The sequence below is a fragment of the Panicum hallii genome, chromosome 3 (assembly GCF_002211085.1).
Source record: "Panicum hallii strain FIL2 chromosome 3, PHallii_v3.1, whole genome shotgun sequence".
NCBI lineage: Eukaryota > Viridiplantae > Streptophyta > Magnoliopsida > Poales > Poaceae > Panicum > Panicum hallii.
The window spans coordinates 45,227,540-45,242,285 of NC_038044.1; positions in this window are offsets into that span (position 1 = coordinate 45,227,540).

Genomic DNA, 14,746 nt, shown 5'->3' on the forward strand with positions numbered 1-14,746 from the left:
TTCGTGGTGAGGTCATTCATGTGACACGGGTGATAACCAACGGAGCAGTTGTGTAGTGATTGCGGGGTTCTGTACGTTCGGAGCCTTGGATCATCAACGTCGAGCTCTCCACCAATCAAGTTTACCGTACCTCTCGGAAGATTGGGACTCAACCGCCTATCAAGCAACCACCGATCCAGTTCCCCATGAATTAGATTGGGAGGTCATGATGCTGGGAGAAGATTGGAGGGAAACTTACATCAACTTCATCAAAGACCAGAGACTACCTGCAGGCATGGATAAAAAGAGTGCAGCACCTGCTCGCATCATGAGGCAGATCAAGGGGTTCATTTTGGTGGATGACAAGCTATACAAGCTTGGCGCACATTGGGGAGTTCTCATGAAGTGTGTCATGGGTGAAGAGGGTTACGGCATCCTTCGTGAAATCCATGATGGATCCTGTGGCAATCATGCAGCTTCAAAAACACTAGTCGGAAAGGCATACAGAGCGGGTTTCTACTGGCCTACAGTGGTGCCGGATGCTAAAGACTTAGTCCGGAGATGCCCCAACTACCAGTTCTTCGGAAAGCAGTCACACGTCCCAGCTCACAATCTTATCACCATCCCACCATCCTGGCCATTTGCTTGCTAGAGCCTCGACATGATTGGGCCTTTGACAACAACGCCAGGAGGATTCACTCATGTGTTGATGGCCATCGACAAGTTTACAAAGTGGATCGAGTACAAGCTGATTACCAAGCTCACACTAGATAGAGTAGTTGACTTCATCTGTGACATTCAACATCGGTTTGGCTTCCCCAACACTATCATCACCGATTTGGGCACCAACTACACAGCACACTAGCTTTGGGAATTCTATGACAACGCGGCAATAAAAGTCAAGTATGTATCAGTTGCACACCCAAGGGCAAATGGCCAAGTCGAGAGAGCCAATGGCATGATTCTTGATGGTTTGAAGAAAAGACTCTATGACGAGAATAGCAAAAGAGGTAGCAAGTGGGTCTACGAGTTTCCACATGTCATCTGGGGGCTACGGACTCAACCATCCAAAGCCACAAGCCCATACACCCTTCTTTCTTATTTATGGGTCAGAAGCATGTGATATTCAGGTACTTAGGAGATAGGCATGCTAACTTCTTATATAAGTTGTGTTTGTTAGAATGAAGTGTGTGTTTGTTTTGATGAATGCTTTTAAAAACTTAAATATACGTTAAAGGATATTTTGGTAATTATGGAAAAATTAGGGTTCTTTTGCTAAATGTGTTTGAAGGTAGGGTAATTTCAAAGTTTATGAAGGTTAGTATTGTAAAGGCAAGAATTTACTTTTAAACCACTGTAAGAAGTAGGATTACCTTGAGGTTTCAATTGGAATGTGAATTTTAAATAGGTTTTATGTGAAATTTGATAGTTTGTCAGATTTTGAAATAGCTTCAAAATCCTAACTCTTTTGAAGCTGACCCTTAAAGCAAAGTTGTAGTTCCTTTTAAACTCTACACTTTTTCTTTTGGGCACATGTTCATTTGGGCTATGGTTTGAAAGAAAATATTACTTCACAGTGAACCCCTGGAACTTTTGAAAAATTTTGAACAAGTCCCCGTAGTCTTCCTCTCTCCCCTTCCTCTCTACTGCTCTGCTGCACCGCCTGCCGCCCCTTGCCGGCAATCTCTCGCGCTGCTAGCTCACCCGCCCGCCGCTCGCCAGACCCCTGCTGGCTTTTCCCCGCCCCGCCAAGTCGCGCCACCGTCACCCACAGCCACCATGCGTGCCGCCGACCGCCAGCAGCTGCTCCAGCTCGCCCCTGCCTCTTCTTGGTTCCGCAGTATGTCCAGGAGCCTTCCTCGACTTCTTTTATACTCTCACGTGCTCGCATTTAGCCCCTCTTCTTCTTCTCCGCTCGGTGCCGCTGCCAAACCTCCTCCACCGTCTCTGCTCACCGCCGTCAGCCACCTCCGCCGCCCCACACCCGCAATCCCATGCTCCATCAGCTCCACTGTGACAATCAGGTAATTGGGAATCTAAACACTAGATTTAGTGTAAAGAGTGTGTGCTTGCTATGGTATTTATGTATAGTACAAATAATTAAGGGTATATTTGTAATTTCTATAGAATATAGGCCCTTGAGTGTTGATTAAGTGAAAAGGGAGATAGCATTAAAACCTAGGATAAATATAACACTAGATGTTAAGTTTATATCATCATAAGATAGAAAGTGCAATAGATATGCTAAATCACATGAAAAATGGGTTTTTGTGTGGAAAACAGGGACCTAAAAGTAATTAATGCAAAAATATGGGTCCTTTTATGCAAGTTAATCAAAGTATAAGAGTAACTTCTAAAGTTTACTTAGGACTAAAATGCAAGAATGCAAGTCATCATGACAATCATGAAAACTTATAAATATATCCAAAATTTTGATCAAATTCACTTTGGTAAGGACAAAGAATCCAAATTCTACTTTTGTTCAAAATTTAAACATGTAAAGCTGCAAACTTTGAGTTTTTGAACTTGAGCCCTAAAGCAATGTTGTAGATCTTGAAAAAACTCTACAACTTTTGTTTTGGGCACTTTCTCATTAGATCTCTATATCAGTGGGAAAATTTAGTTTACCGAAGGGTCCCTGTAATTCTTTAGTTTTGCAAACAGGTCCCCGGACCCCCTCTCCTCTCTTCTTCCTTCCCGAGCACATGCTCTGCTCTGTTTTCTCTGCCTCCTCTGCTCCGCCGCCAGTACAGCTCCCCCGGCCGCCGCTCTACCGCCGTCGCCGCTCCACCTCCTGCTTCTCCTCCTTCCACGCGTCATCCTCTCCCCAAGCCCGGCTCTGTTTCCCTCCCCGCTGTCCTGCCTTGCGCGCGCCATGGCCTCCCCAAGCTCCCGCCGGACGCCACCTCGCCGCCACCGTAATTTGTGCACGTGCTTGTCTATTCTTCCTCTCCCTTCTGCTCAGCAACATCAGCAACCCCAATGTGGCAGAACCAACCTGAATTATACCGGCTCAAGTACGCGAGTCCACTCCCGAGGGCTCCAACGTGCTTCAAACGGTATAATCCCTTGGCCTGTCGGGTAACGTCCCGATAAACCACCGATACACAGGATCAAATAAGGTTACCTCACACGAAGGCGAGTCCAGAGATACAGTCACCATCATATTTTACATCACAGGGAATTACAATACAAGAGTTTCTTAAAGCAGAACGAAGTTCTAAATTTAGAGAAAACATTACAAACTGTTAAAGTTATGGTTTTTAGCAGCGGAAAACATACGCGATGATTACAGCATGTCGTCAAGACAGATGTCATGCTAAGCCCGGGCACGACATCTCTCGGTATCACCAATGTTGGTCGGGAACGGATCCCATTCCACGGACCAACCTTCTGGAAGAGCACAGGGCCAAAACAGGGGAAGAGTAGGATCTTCAAAGGCTTTACCTGAAAAACATAAAACTAGCAAGGCTAAGTATACTAATACTCAGCAAGGCTTACCCGGGATTGGGTATACTTTAGCCCGTAACTAGACTCATGAAGGCATTTCAATGGTTCTGGGTTTATTTTTAGCTGAAAAGCAACAAAGAGTAGGTCCTTAATTTTTACTTTTAGCTTTCAAGTTCTATGTGATTATCCATCCTAGATAAGCACCTATAGCTATCCAAGCATGGTAGAATCTTTGGTCAAGCATCATATTTGATAACCATATAATTGATCTTGTTACTCTATGTGACAAAGGGTTCAAGCAGTCTCAATCTTCGTGAGAAGCGGACGATTCTGAATCGAATTCAACCTTGCAAGGTAAACCTAACTCACACGCTTGGAACACCCAAGGATCGTTCCGAAGCAACCGTTTGCCTTTCATTCCGACTTGTGGATAGGTCCACCACAAGCGACTGCAGGACCATACGCACTTCCAAAGTGCAGGACGTACGTCTGTAGTGCGACTACAAAACCCGTACTCCTGGTTGCCCTTGCAACACGTATTCCCACACGTCGAACTTAAGTAACCAGAAGAAGCAAATACGAGTGGTGGGAGGTATGTCTACTCCTCGGGCCGATTGGTTACTAGGCTTGCCGCTTACCCAAAACTCACGGCATGTGGTTAGTACTTTCAAACGCTTAACCCCGATCACCAAACACTGCGACCTTATCAAAATTCAACAACACAGACGGGGTATCATTCCCTTCCATGATATTGTACATAACCCCATCCGTCATCCTTATAGTGACAACAGAATTGTAAACAACCAATTCCTATATCGCGCGAGTGACAGGAAATCACCCGACTTCTACCGGTCCTATTAGCATAGCAGCTAGTCGGACTCAATTTCTAATGTTCAATACATCGGTTCCTGGAATTATGCAACTAGGGTTCCAAGCAATTCCTAAGAACTTAATGCATAGAATTACATAAATAGATATAGATTGCAGTGTAAATAAAATAGTGGGTTATGTCCGGGGCTTGCCTTTACTGGTGGGACTGAAGTCAGTAAAGTTAAGATCTTCCGAACTTTGGTTCAGGGCTTTCAATAAACCCTTGGTGACGTTCACTTGGTCTTCAGGAACATCCTCCGCAGACTCCGAGGAGATCTCGTAGGTTGTAACACCCTAAGGTAATTTTCTTAAATTTTAATGAATTCATTTGGGCTTAAATAAAATTTCTAGAGTTTTTCTTGGTTTATCTTGCATTTAAAGTAATTTTATAACACAAGGAAATAAAATTTATTATAGGATCAACTTGCTTGTGCATTCATGCTGCAGCATTGTTTTAATTGTGTTGAGTTTATAGGTTGAATTCAAATTGTATTTTGAATTCAATTAGATTTGTTTGAATTAGTTGAGTATAGAAAAGTAGAAGGAAAAGAAAAAGAAAAGGAGAAAAGGAAAAGAGCCCAGCCCAGTCAGCCCAAACCTCTCTCCCCTCTCCTCTCCATGCGGCCCAGCAGCCAGCCCAGCCTACCCGAGCGCTGCTCCCTCCTTTCTCTCTCTGACTTAGCGGCCCCACCTGCCAGCGCCGTACTCCCTTTTTCCTCTTCTTCCCCGGCGTGCAACGGCCCCCGATATCTCCGGTGACCTCCTCTCCTCCGGGCCCGCACGCCAGGGTAGCGCCGCCGCCCTACAAAGGGGAACCCCTGCGCCCTAGTGCCCTAGAACCCTAACCCTCACCGCCAATCAAACCTCCAGCACCGCCGCCCTTTCTTTCTCCGCTCCGGTCACCTCGGTCTCACCGTGGTCAGGCCACTCCGTCGCGCCCCAGGCCACCACAGCCCCCGCAGTAGCTCCGCCTCACCGCCAGGAAGCTTCCCGAAGCTTCTACCCTCGACCCCGAGCCTTGCCCGTGCCGGAATTGAACCCGAAGCCACCACCGGTGAGACGCTCCGCCCTCTCGATTCCTCGCCGCCGGTGATCCCCGGACCTCCCTGACCCCCGTAACACCTTCGCAGGAGCCCCATGCGTTGACCCATGGAGCCTAGGAGTCCGGAGAGCCCCTGTCGCAGCTTCCTCCGCGAGCGCCACCCGTCCCCGCCGCTCGAACCTCGTCGCCGGCCATCCTGCGCCACTTCTCCGGCCCGTTCAAGCCCTTGGTGAGCACCACATCATCCCCCTGGTCGTGTTGCGCTAGATTCCGTAGCATTTAGGCCTCCGCAGAGACCAGAACGCCACACGCCGGCGATGCGCCGCCGTGCAGACCCGCCCCCGCCGTCGCACCCGCAGCTAGAGCGCCCCTGAGCCCCGCCTTAGCCCCAGGTGGATCATGCATGTTGCGCTGATCACGCCCGACCCGAGCTCGAGTTGTTTTGACCCCCGGAGCGCCGTTTTACGGCGAGGTCCGGCGAACCCCGAGCCGCGCCGCTGTGGATTTGGTCGCCGGCGCTGTAGCGCCGCCATTCCTGCGTGCCATTCAACCTGAGCCGCCCGATCCGTGTCCAACGCGCAGGATTAGATCTAGAACGAGTAGGGGTCCGGACCGTTGGATCCAGATCCGACGGGCCGCATCTTTGGATACCGGTTCACGAGTTAAGATAGGTCCGAGCCGTTAGATCCAGATCCAGTGGCCCAGATTAGAGGTTACCGCTTCAGCCGTGCAGTTTTGCTAAAGAGCCCCCGAGCTTTCCTGGAATCAACCCGCAATCCACCCCGTAGTTCAAAAATAATTGCAAACAAGTCCTTTTCTTCCTGTTTGACCCCCTGAGCTTTCTAGAAATTGTTTCTCAGCCCTAGTCTTGGAGCTTTTGCAGGCTAGCCCCTGTGTCTACCCTTTAATTAGGTTTTAGCCCTCAGTTTTTGCACAAAACCCCCCTTGGTTTTCCTGTTTTCTTACAAAAAAGCCCTGGACCTTGTTTTAGCCTTAGATTTCGCGTCTTAGCTCCGTTTTAGGTGATTCTTGCGCTCACGCGATCGTTGTAATGCGTAGAACAGCTCTAGCATAGTTTTGTGTGCTATTTTTATGTAATGTTGTACTGTTTCTTATCTTTTGTTCTTGTTTGCATGTATGTGTATGTGTTGGACCATGTTTTGGCGTTGCGATCGTGAGTAGACGCTGAGCCTTTGGACGAGTACCTGGAGCCACCATCTTCTGAAGCTTTTGAGCAGCAGCAGGAGAACTTTGAGGAAGGCAAGTATAACATGAATATCCTATCACTTTTTAATACAACTTTCATACTGCATTTTAATTCTGTATGCCTATAAGGATTTCCTAGCCACCTTTACCCTTATATATATATCCTTGGGTTGCATTATGGTTAGTTTTGCTAGGTGCTGCGCTCTCACATATGTTGGTCCTTTTTAATTAAATTTGATTAATGGATCTATGCAACGTAATCCTGAGAGTGGCTCTCTGTGCTGTGTGCTTGAGTGGCTCACGTCTCCTTAAAAGATGTTTTTGATAGAAACATGGTTTAGGGTGCCAGCACGGTGCTTAGTGCTTGGTTGGCCACTCTCCATAAGGACCAATTCATAGAGCGACAACCTGGGACAACCGCGCAACCACAAGACTGGAATGGGACGGTCTTGACTTACTAATTAGGTCGTGTTGGTTTGGGAGTATCTTACCTGCGTGGGCAAGAGGGGTGGTAAGCTTCAATGGTCCCTGCTCCTCCGGCTTGGTCTGTGCTGCGTGTCTTGTACCCCCGGAGGTGGGCCCCATCGTCGCTGATCCAGAATCCTTAGCGGTTACACCTTACCAACGTGATCCTTTGTAACAGTCTCGTAGTGTGCTTGCTAGCCATCTCACCTAAGGAAGTGTGATGAGCAACTAGCGTAGCTCACGACTTGTGGGTAAAGTTGTGCAACCTCTCGAGAGTGTAAAACTGATATATCAGCTGTGTTCGCAGTCATGAGCGGCCCAGATCCTCCGTCTAATTAGTGGGGTTATCTTTGGTGGTTTAGTTTGGGTTTCAGTAGACTCATGATTAATTTTGATTAATTATTATGTGACTTGGGTTATGGTAATTCATCCACTTGTAGTAAATAGCTTTAATAAAATTTGCCAACATTAAAAGCTAATGCAGTTGAGTCAGCTAACCTTAGAGCCTCATACTCGTGTTATACTTGTTGAGTACGAGTTGTGTACTCACACTTGCCTCTTCCTCTCTTCTGTTCTCTTCGGGACATCTTCGACTGCTGCTCAGTACCAGGCGACGTGGAGGACTACATCAGCGGACTCGACGATTTCTAGGCGTTGTCTCCCAGTTGACGTCCCTGTGGCGCCCCGCTCTTCATGTATTTATTTTACGCTTCCGCATTGCTTGAACTGATTCTTGATTCAGTTGTAATAAAGATATTCATTTTATAATTTATACGCTTTTATTCGTGACATGTGTTGTGATATCTTGATAATCTGTTGTATATATGCGTGACTTGATCCTGGCGCATATATGATTGCTCGATTTATGTTCTTATAAAACGAGTGTGACATAGGTACCGTTGCCGAAGTAGTCGTATCTACATGTAATGCAACATTACATTCAAATGTGCACACAAAACTATTCTACTTCACAACAAAGTTGCAATTCAACACTCATTTAACATATTATTTACATAACAACCAAAAGATCTGAACCTACACTTAGATAGAGCTTTAAGAGGATATCTAATTAGGATCGGCTACTTGTTGAAGATTACCACAGAGCCGATTGATGAGTGCATCGGGTTCCTAGATGATCGATGAAAGCATCGATTACTTCAGCAAAGGGGTGATTCCTAAAGCAGTTGTGTCTTAACTTAGATGTGCTTAAGTGTTATCCGAGGTAACTAGGTGTGGTTGTATCGACTTGATTACATCAGCACAATAATTGAGTGACGTACAGCCGATTGGAGTGTGGTTGAGGGTATGTGACCGATAGATATATAGCCGATCTCTCAGTCGATAAATCGGCTGATAGAAGTGTGTGGATAAGGATGGGAAAACTAAGGACTGATCGGCCATGTTAGATTGATATGAAAGACAACTAGAATCGGCTTGGATCGGCCGATAACAAGAATCTTAAGGTCGTGCGTGCACTGCCGGCATACTTGCGCAACCATTCGCAAGGCCGCCACTCCCGTTCTGCTTCCACACCATCGGCCTCCAACTTGCTTGCGCGTGGTCCGTTGCTTTGCATACGCACGCGCCTGCAGAAAGGAGCCAAGTCGGCCACTGGCAAAACACTTGCGTTTGCACTCGCGAACGCACCGGTTCAATTCCGCTCGGACCTCTGGGTCCTGTAACTCCGTCGCCCTTTTCACCTGTTGCGACGCTATCCGGTTTGACCCACCACCGCCACCGGTCTTGTGTTGCACGTCAAACCCGCGTCGCGTTGCTCCTGACTCAACCTCCGCATGGGTAAAGGGAGTTCATCGTGTCTGGCTGCACCGAGGCTCCTCCGAGCTCGTCACGCCCGACCGCCGCCTTTGCTTGCCGTCTCACACTGCAGCTCCTCCCGCATCGTGCGCAACCTTCTTGCACACCAACTCGGTCGCGGCCTGCGCTCGCCTAGCGGAGACACCGCCATGCGCTGCACGTAGCCGCTCTGCACTTCGTTGCCTTGCACGGCTCCTCCACGACACCGCCGGACCCGCACTCGCTCCGGCCTTGCCACATCGCTCCCGCGCACGCCCGAACCGCGTGCGTTCTTGGCCCGCGTCATGTCTTGCTTACACCGCCCGTCTTCTGCTCGCACGCTGCCACGTCGGTCCTCTTCTGCTCGCGCGCTGCCACGCCGCGAGCTTCGCTCCAGCGCCGCCTAGCTCGCGTGCCGCTCACGCGTTTGCTCCACGCCTCCCGCACGCCTGCGCAGCGCTCGCGTCAGCCGCTGCGAGTTCCTGCGCTGCCAGTCCCTTGCTGCTCGCCTCCGCTCCACCTGCGCGCACTCGCCCGCGCCACTACAGCACCCTCGCCGGCTCCCTGTGTCCGCGCTCCAGCCGAGCCGCCCTGCATCGCCGGTTCGCCCCGCCTGGCTCGCTCCCGCGCGCCTCCACGCTTGCTTGCGCGCCAGAGCCTGCTCCCCAGCCGCGCGTCAACGCCTGCTGCCGCTCGCCTGGATTCGCTCCTGCCGCGCCCCGACCTGGTGCCGCCCGCTCGCGCGCCGCCCAAGCTGCTCCACGCTCGCCCCTGCGCGCCGTCCTGCGCTGCGCCCGCGCCTGCTCCCACTGGCGCCAGCGCCTCCGCTCGCCCCAGCGCTCGCGTCGCGTCCAAGCCGAGCCGCTGCCGCCAGCCGCGCCGCTCACAGCTGCCCGCGCTCTGGCCGCCCAGCGCTGCCGCCCAGTTGTACCGCGTGGAGGAGGAGAAAGGGAGAGAGAGGAAAAGAAGCAGGGAGAGAAAGGGGAAGCGGCCGGTGATAAAAAAAGAAAGGCGCCAGGATAAGGGAGAGCAGAGAGGAAGGACAAATGGGATTCTCCAAGGGCATATACGCAATTTTAGAAAACTGTAGGGACTTGTTTGTAAAGCAAAATTTCCCATTGATTTAAAACCCTAATGAAGAAATGCCCAAAACGAAAGTTGGAGAGTTTTTCAAACTCTACAACATTGCTTTAGGGCTCAAGTTCCAAAAACTCAAAACTTATATTTTTACGCGTGAAGTTTTGAACAAAAGTTGGATTTGAATTACTTTTGTCCTAAAGTGCGTAACTTTATAAAATCTAGGACCTAAATGCAAGCATTTATGACACGTCATAATGACGGGATAGACTCGTCATAATGATTGGATAGACATGTTATGATGACTTGCACTTTTTACACTTTAGTCCTGAGTAAATTTGAAAGTTACTTTTGTAAATCAAACATTTGCATAAAAGGACTTGTACTTTTATAAAATTACATAAACACCCTTATTTTCACCACTTTACCCAAATTTTTTTACACACTTCAACATACACATTTCAAATGAAACTTTCAAATAAACATACATTTTTACAAGGGATAACATAAGAAAAACATATTTACCAAAACCACCTTTCACTTATTTTGAAATTACCCTAATCCAAATACTTTTTGCAAAAACAACACTAGGTTTTTCTGTAATTACAAAATACCCCTTTTTACTTGTACTTTAAATTTTCAAAAGCTTCACATAAACACACATGAGCTTTATACAAACAAACACATATTTCACACTAACAAAATATATGCCTAGCATTACAAATACACGAACTGTCACAGCCTCCCCCCCTAAAAGGAATCTCGTCCCGAGATTCGGACGAAAGACTCTGATGGGAAGAGAAGTAAATCACCCACCAAAAGTGGCAAGAAGCAATCACACCAGAGAAGATTGAGGTTGATGACGAGAGCATGAAGAGATTGTACATAGATGAGTTTGACAAGATAAGAGAGGAAAAGGTGATCAAATTCTCATAGAGCTAAGATCACAACATGAGGACGATAAATGTCGGCGACATTCATCACAAAACTTATGGATAGCAAATGATGATAACACAAGAGATTGATAAATGATGTTCGAAATATTCCTGCTCAGAGTTCATTATCTGAATGACTTTGATAATGTTGATTGCAAAACATGCCTATTTATACTGATGCAATCAAGGGATAATGATAAAATGCTTCAGCTTAGAGTGCAATGCTCGATATATAATCATGAACATGATGCACTGTTGTAATGTATGATTGCAATGATGGTGCAACATGAGGATGGAGGATTCTATGCATAATCGAAATGGTGCATATGACACAATGCATTACCATGATGCTGGCCAAATGATGCATACACCATGATGCAAGGATGATGATGCTTGCAATGTATGCACGTAAGAAATGCATAAAGTATGATGCATACCCTCATGAGTTGATGATGCACGTGACTCGCACCCTACAACCGTTCTCTCATAACTAACACCCAGGTAGTTCTATATCCTTAGGTGAGGATCAAAAGTTAGGACACTAGTAAGGTTGCATAAGAAGAGATTGCAGTGGGCTTACGTCACATATACCTAGTCACCAGCGCGCCCCTAATGGCTCAATCATATGGCTGCAGCGCACATGAGGCCTTAGGTTCCGACACGGCATCATGGTCATGTGATTAAACGCCACCACAAAAGAGGAATAACAACCTTGTAGTGCCAACAGCAACAAGATAGACTTAGAAAACCCAAGACAACCCGAGGTTGTATTGGAAGCACATTCGTAAGTCAGTCCACGGATTTTCGATAACGATGCAATACCATGCACTAACCAGAAATGGTATATGTTATGATGCATGACTTTTGCTAGTAGAATTGTATTCAAGAAGTTATTATTGTCATTGTAACATTCCTGTAATTAGAATATAGACACTAGGTATTAGTGTGTTGTATTAAGGTTTGTACAGAGAACTAGGGGTGTATTTGTAAATTATGAATTTTATAAGTCCTTATGTACAATTGTGTGAAAATGTTCTTAAATGTCAAATTCAAATGACTATAGAAAAGAAAAGTACAAATACTAGGTTAAAACCTAAGAGGAATAGACCTTTATTGGAAACTAAGGACCTATGTGTAATTAACACAAAGGTATAAGGGTTTACATGTGAAATGGTTGAAAGATAAAAATAAAACTCAGATTTACTTAAGGGCTAAAGTATAAAATAGCTAGTCATGATTACGGCAGGAAAATCTTACAAAAAGACCCTAAACATTAAAGCATTTTGTTTGATTTATAACAAAAAGTTTATAATTTGAGTTGAGTTCAAAATTTTAAAATAAAACTGTATCCTTTGAGATTTTGGATTTGAACCCTGAAGCATTCTTGTAGGATTTGAAATTCTCTACAACTTTGCTTTAGACATTTTTCTCATTAGGATTTTGTATCAATGGGAAATTTTAGTTTACAGAAAGGTCCCTGAACTTTTCGAAAATCATAAACAAGTCTCCCTGACACCTCTCTGCTTCTTCTACCTCTTCCACCGCCGCTTCCTCCTCTGCTCCGCTCTGCCTCCGCCGCTGACCGCCGGCACAGCACCCGAGCTCCACCTCCAGCTGCTGCACGTGCCCACGCGTCGTCTAAGAGTCTTCCCACCGCACTAGCCCCTCCCCGGTGTCGCCCCGCGCGCACGCCACGGTGCCCCGATCGTCCGTCGGTCGCCACCGCATCACCGCCGTGGAGGACCCCCGAGCAAGCCTTGAAGCCCTTACCTTTCACGTGCACAAGCACCGCCAGAACCTCTACATCCTATTTTCCCATTTTTCCCTTGCCATTTCTGAGCTGCAACCCACATCCCGCGTTGCTCTTCTCTCCCAACTCCGGCCGTGCTCGGCATCGCCGTGGGCAGCCCAGCCCAAGCCGTTTCACGCCACCACCGTGCTCTAGCCTGCACCACATCACCCCTATGACGCTCCCCGACCTATCAATTAGGTTCCTAAGGCCTTACATTGGCTTCCCGACGAGCTTCCCGAGCTTTTCCGTCGCCGCCGTGTCTGTCCACCGTGGAGCTCCCTCTTCCGACCTCTCCTAACCCCTGTTGACCCCGGCCTGAGCTCCACCACATTCCCAGACAGCTCCCCAACCGCTCCACCGTCCTCCAAAGGCACTGAAGTACTGCCCCACCGCTCCACCTCGCCGCCGGCCGCAGGCCTCCGTCGCGCCACCGCCCCAAGCCATCTCCCTTCAATCCCGAGCTCGCACAGGTGCGCAAGGAACCCTAGTTGCTTCCCCGCCCTTCTGCCCTCACCACCGGCGCTCGCCGTCACCAGAGCAAGTCGGTCAACGCCGGGCTTCTACCTTGACCGGGGGGGAATTGGGGGAAGGACTGCGGGTTAGAAGAAATAGAAGTCTAGGGGGTTTTGTGCAAAGGAGTAGACTCAGAGAAATAGTAACCGAAGGACCTCTTGTGTAATTTATGCTACCAACTTAGAAATGCTATAACTATTAGAGGAAAATTCATAAAAATGCAAACCAAATTTTGTTGGAATCCTTAGATAAAGATCTACAACATTACTTAAAGGATCAACTTCAGTTTCGGAATGTTTGATAATCTAATTTAATTGTTAAAGTTTAGTTCCTTGTAAGCTTAGGAAATGTATAGTAATTCATAGAAAAATGATAAAATTATGAAACCAGTTGTGTTAATTTTCTTTTAACATGTAGAATTGAAGAAAAATAATTATCCTAGTATTCCAGTACTATTTCCTTAATGTACAAATATTAAATTAGAAATAATGTGTAGTTCACTTTGTATATTTAATAATTACACATTTAAATGCTCAAAAATCATGGAAATATTTTAGGGTACTGTTCCTTAATAATGTAACATGTGATTAAATTTCCAACCAAGGGTTAGGTGTTAAACAAATTGGACATAATCTATATAGTCCATAATATAATAGTAACTTAAAGTCCATATAAACAATTAATGTAATCAATGAATAAGGCCATTTAATCTAGTTGTTAGGAACCACCCCAACCAGTTGCCCCATGCCACTAGTTAGATACTTAACGTAGTTGAGTTTGCTATTTAATGTATCTAAGTAAGATAGTTAGTACTCGATAAATGACTACCCAGTGCAGGATAGTCAGGTTATTTGCTTCAATGTAATGTTCTTTTGTTTGGATTGCAACTTTATTGTGAAATAACATAAAAGTATATGCATTCCATAACTGGTACCTTTGCATCTCATATAGACTCAACCGCTCTCGCTGACGGAGATTATCAGCTGATCCCGGAACAAGAAGGAGATTATTTTGAAGACCCCGGGAATCTCGTCGCGGATTTCTCTGAAGCCCCGAACCAAGGTTCGGAAGAAAATTTGACTAACCCCAGCCCCACCAGCGAAGGCAAGCCCCGGACATAACCTACTATTTTTATTACACTGCACTCTATATTTATTTATATATTCTATGCATTAAGTTTATAGGACTTGTTTGAAACCCTAGATGCATGAATCCTAGGAACCTATGTATTGAACACTAGAACTTGAGTCCGAATAGCTGCTATGCTTATAGGACCGGTAGAAGTCGAGTGATTTCCTGTCACTCACGCGATATATAGGAGTTGTAATGTTTACATTCCTGTTATCACTATAAGGATGACGGACGGGAGTTTTGTGAGGTATCATGGTTGAGATGATACCCCGTCTGTGTTGTGGAACTTGATAAGGTCGCAGTGTGTGGTAGCGGTGGTTAAGCGTTTGAAAGTACTAGCCACATGCCGTGAAATATGGTAAGCGGTAAGCCTAGTAACCAATCGGCCCGAGGAGTGGACATACCCCCCCACCACATGTATTTGCTTCTTTTGGTTACTTTGTTCGACGTGTAGGAATACGTGTTGCTGGGCAACCAGGAGTACGGGTTTTG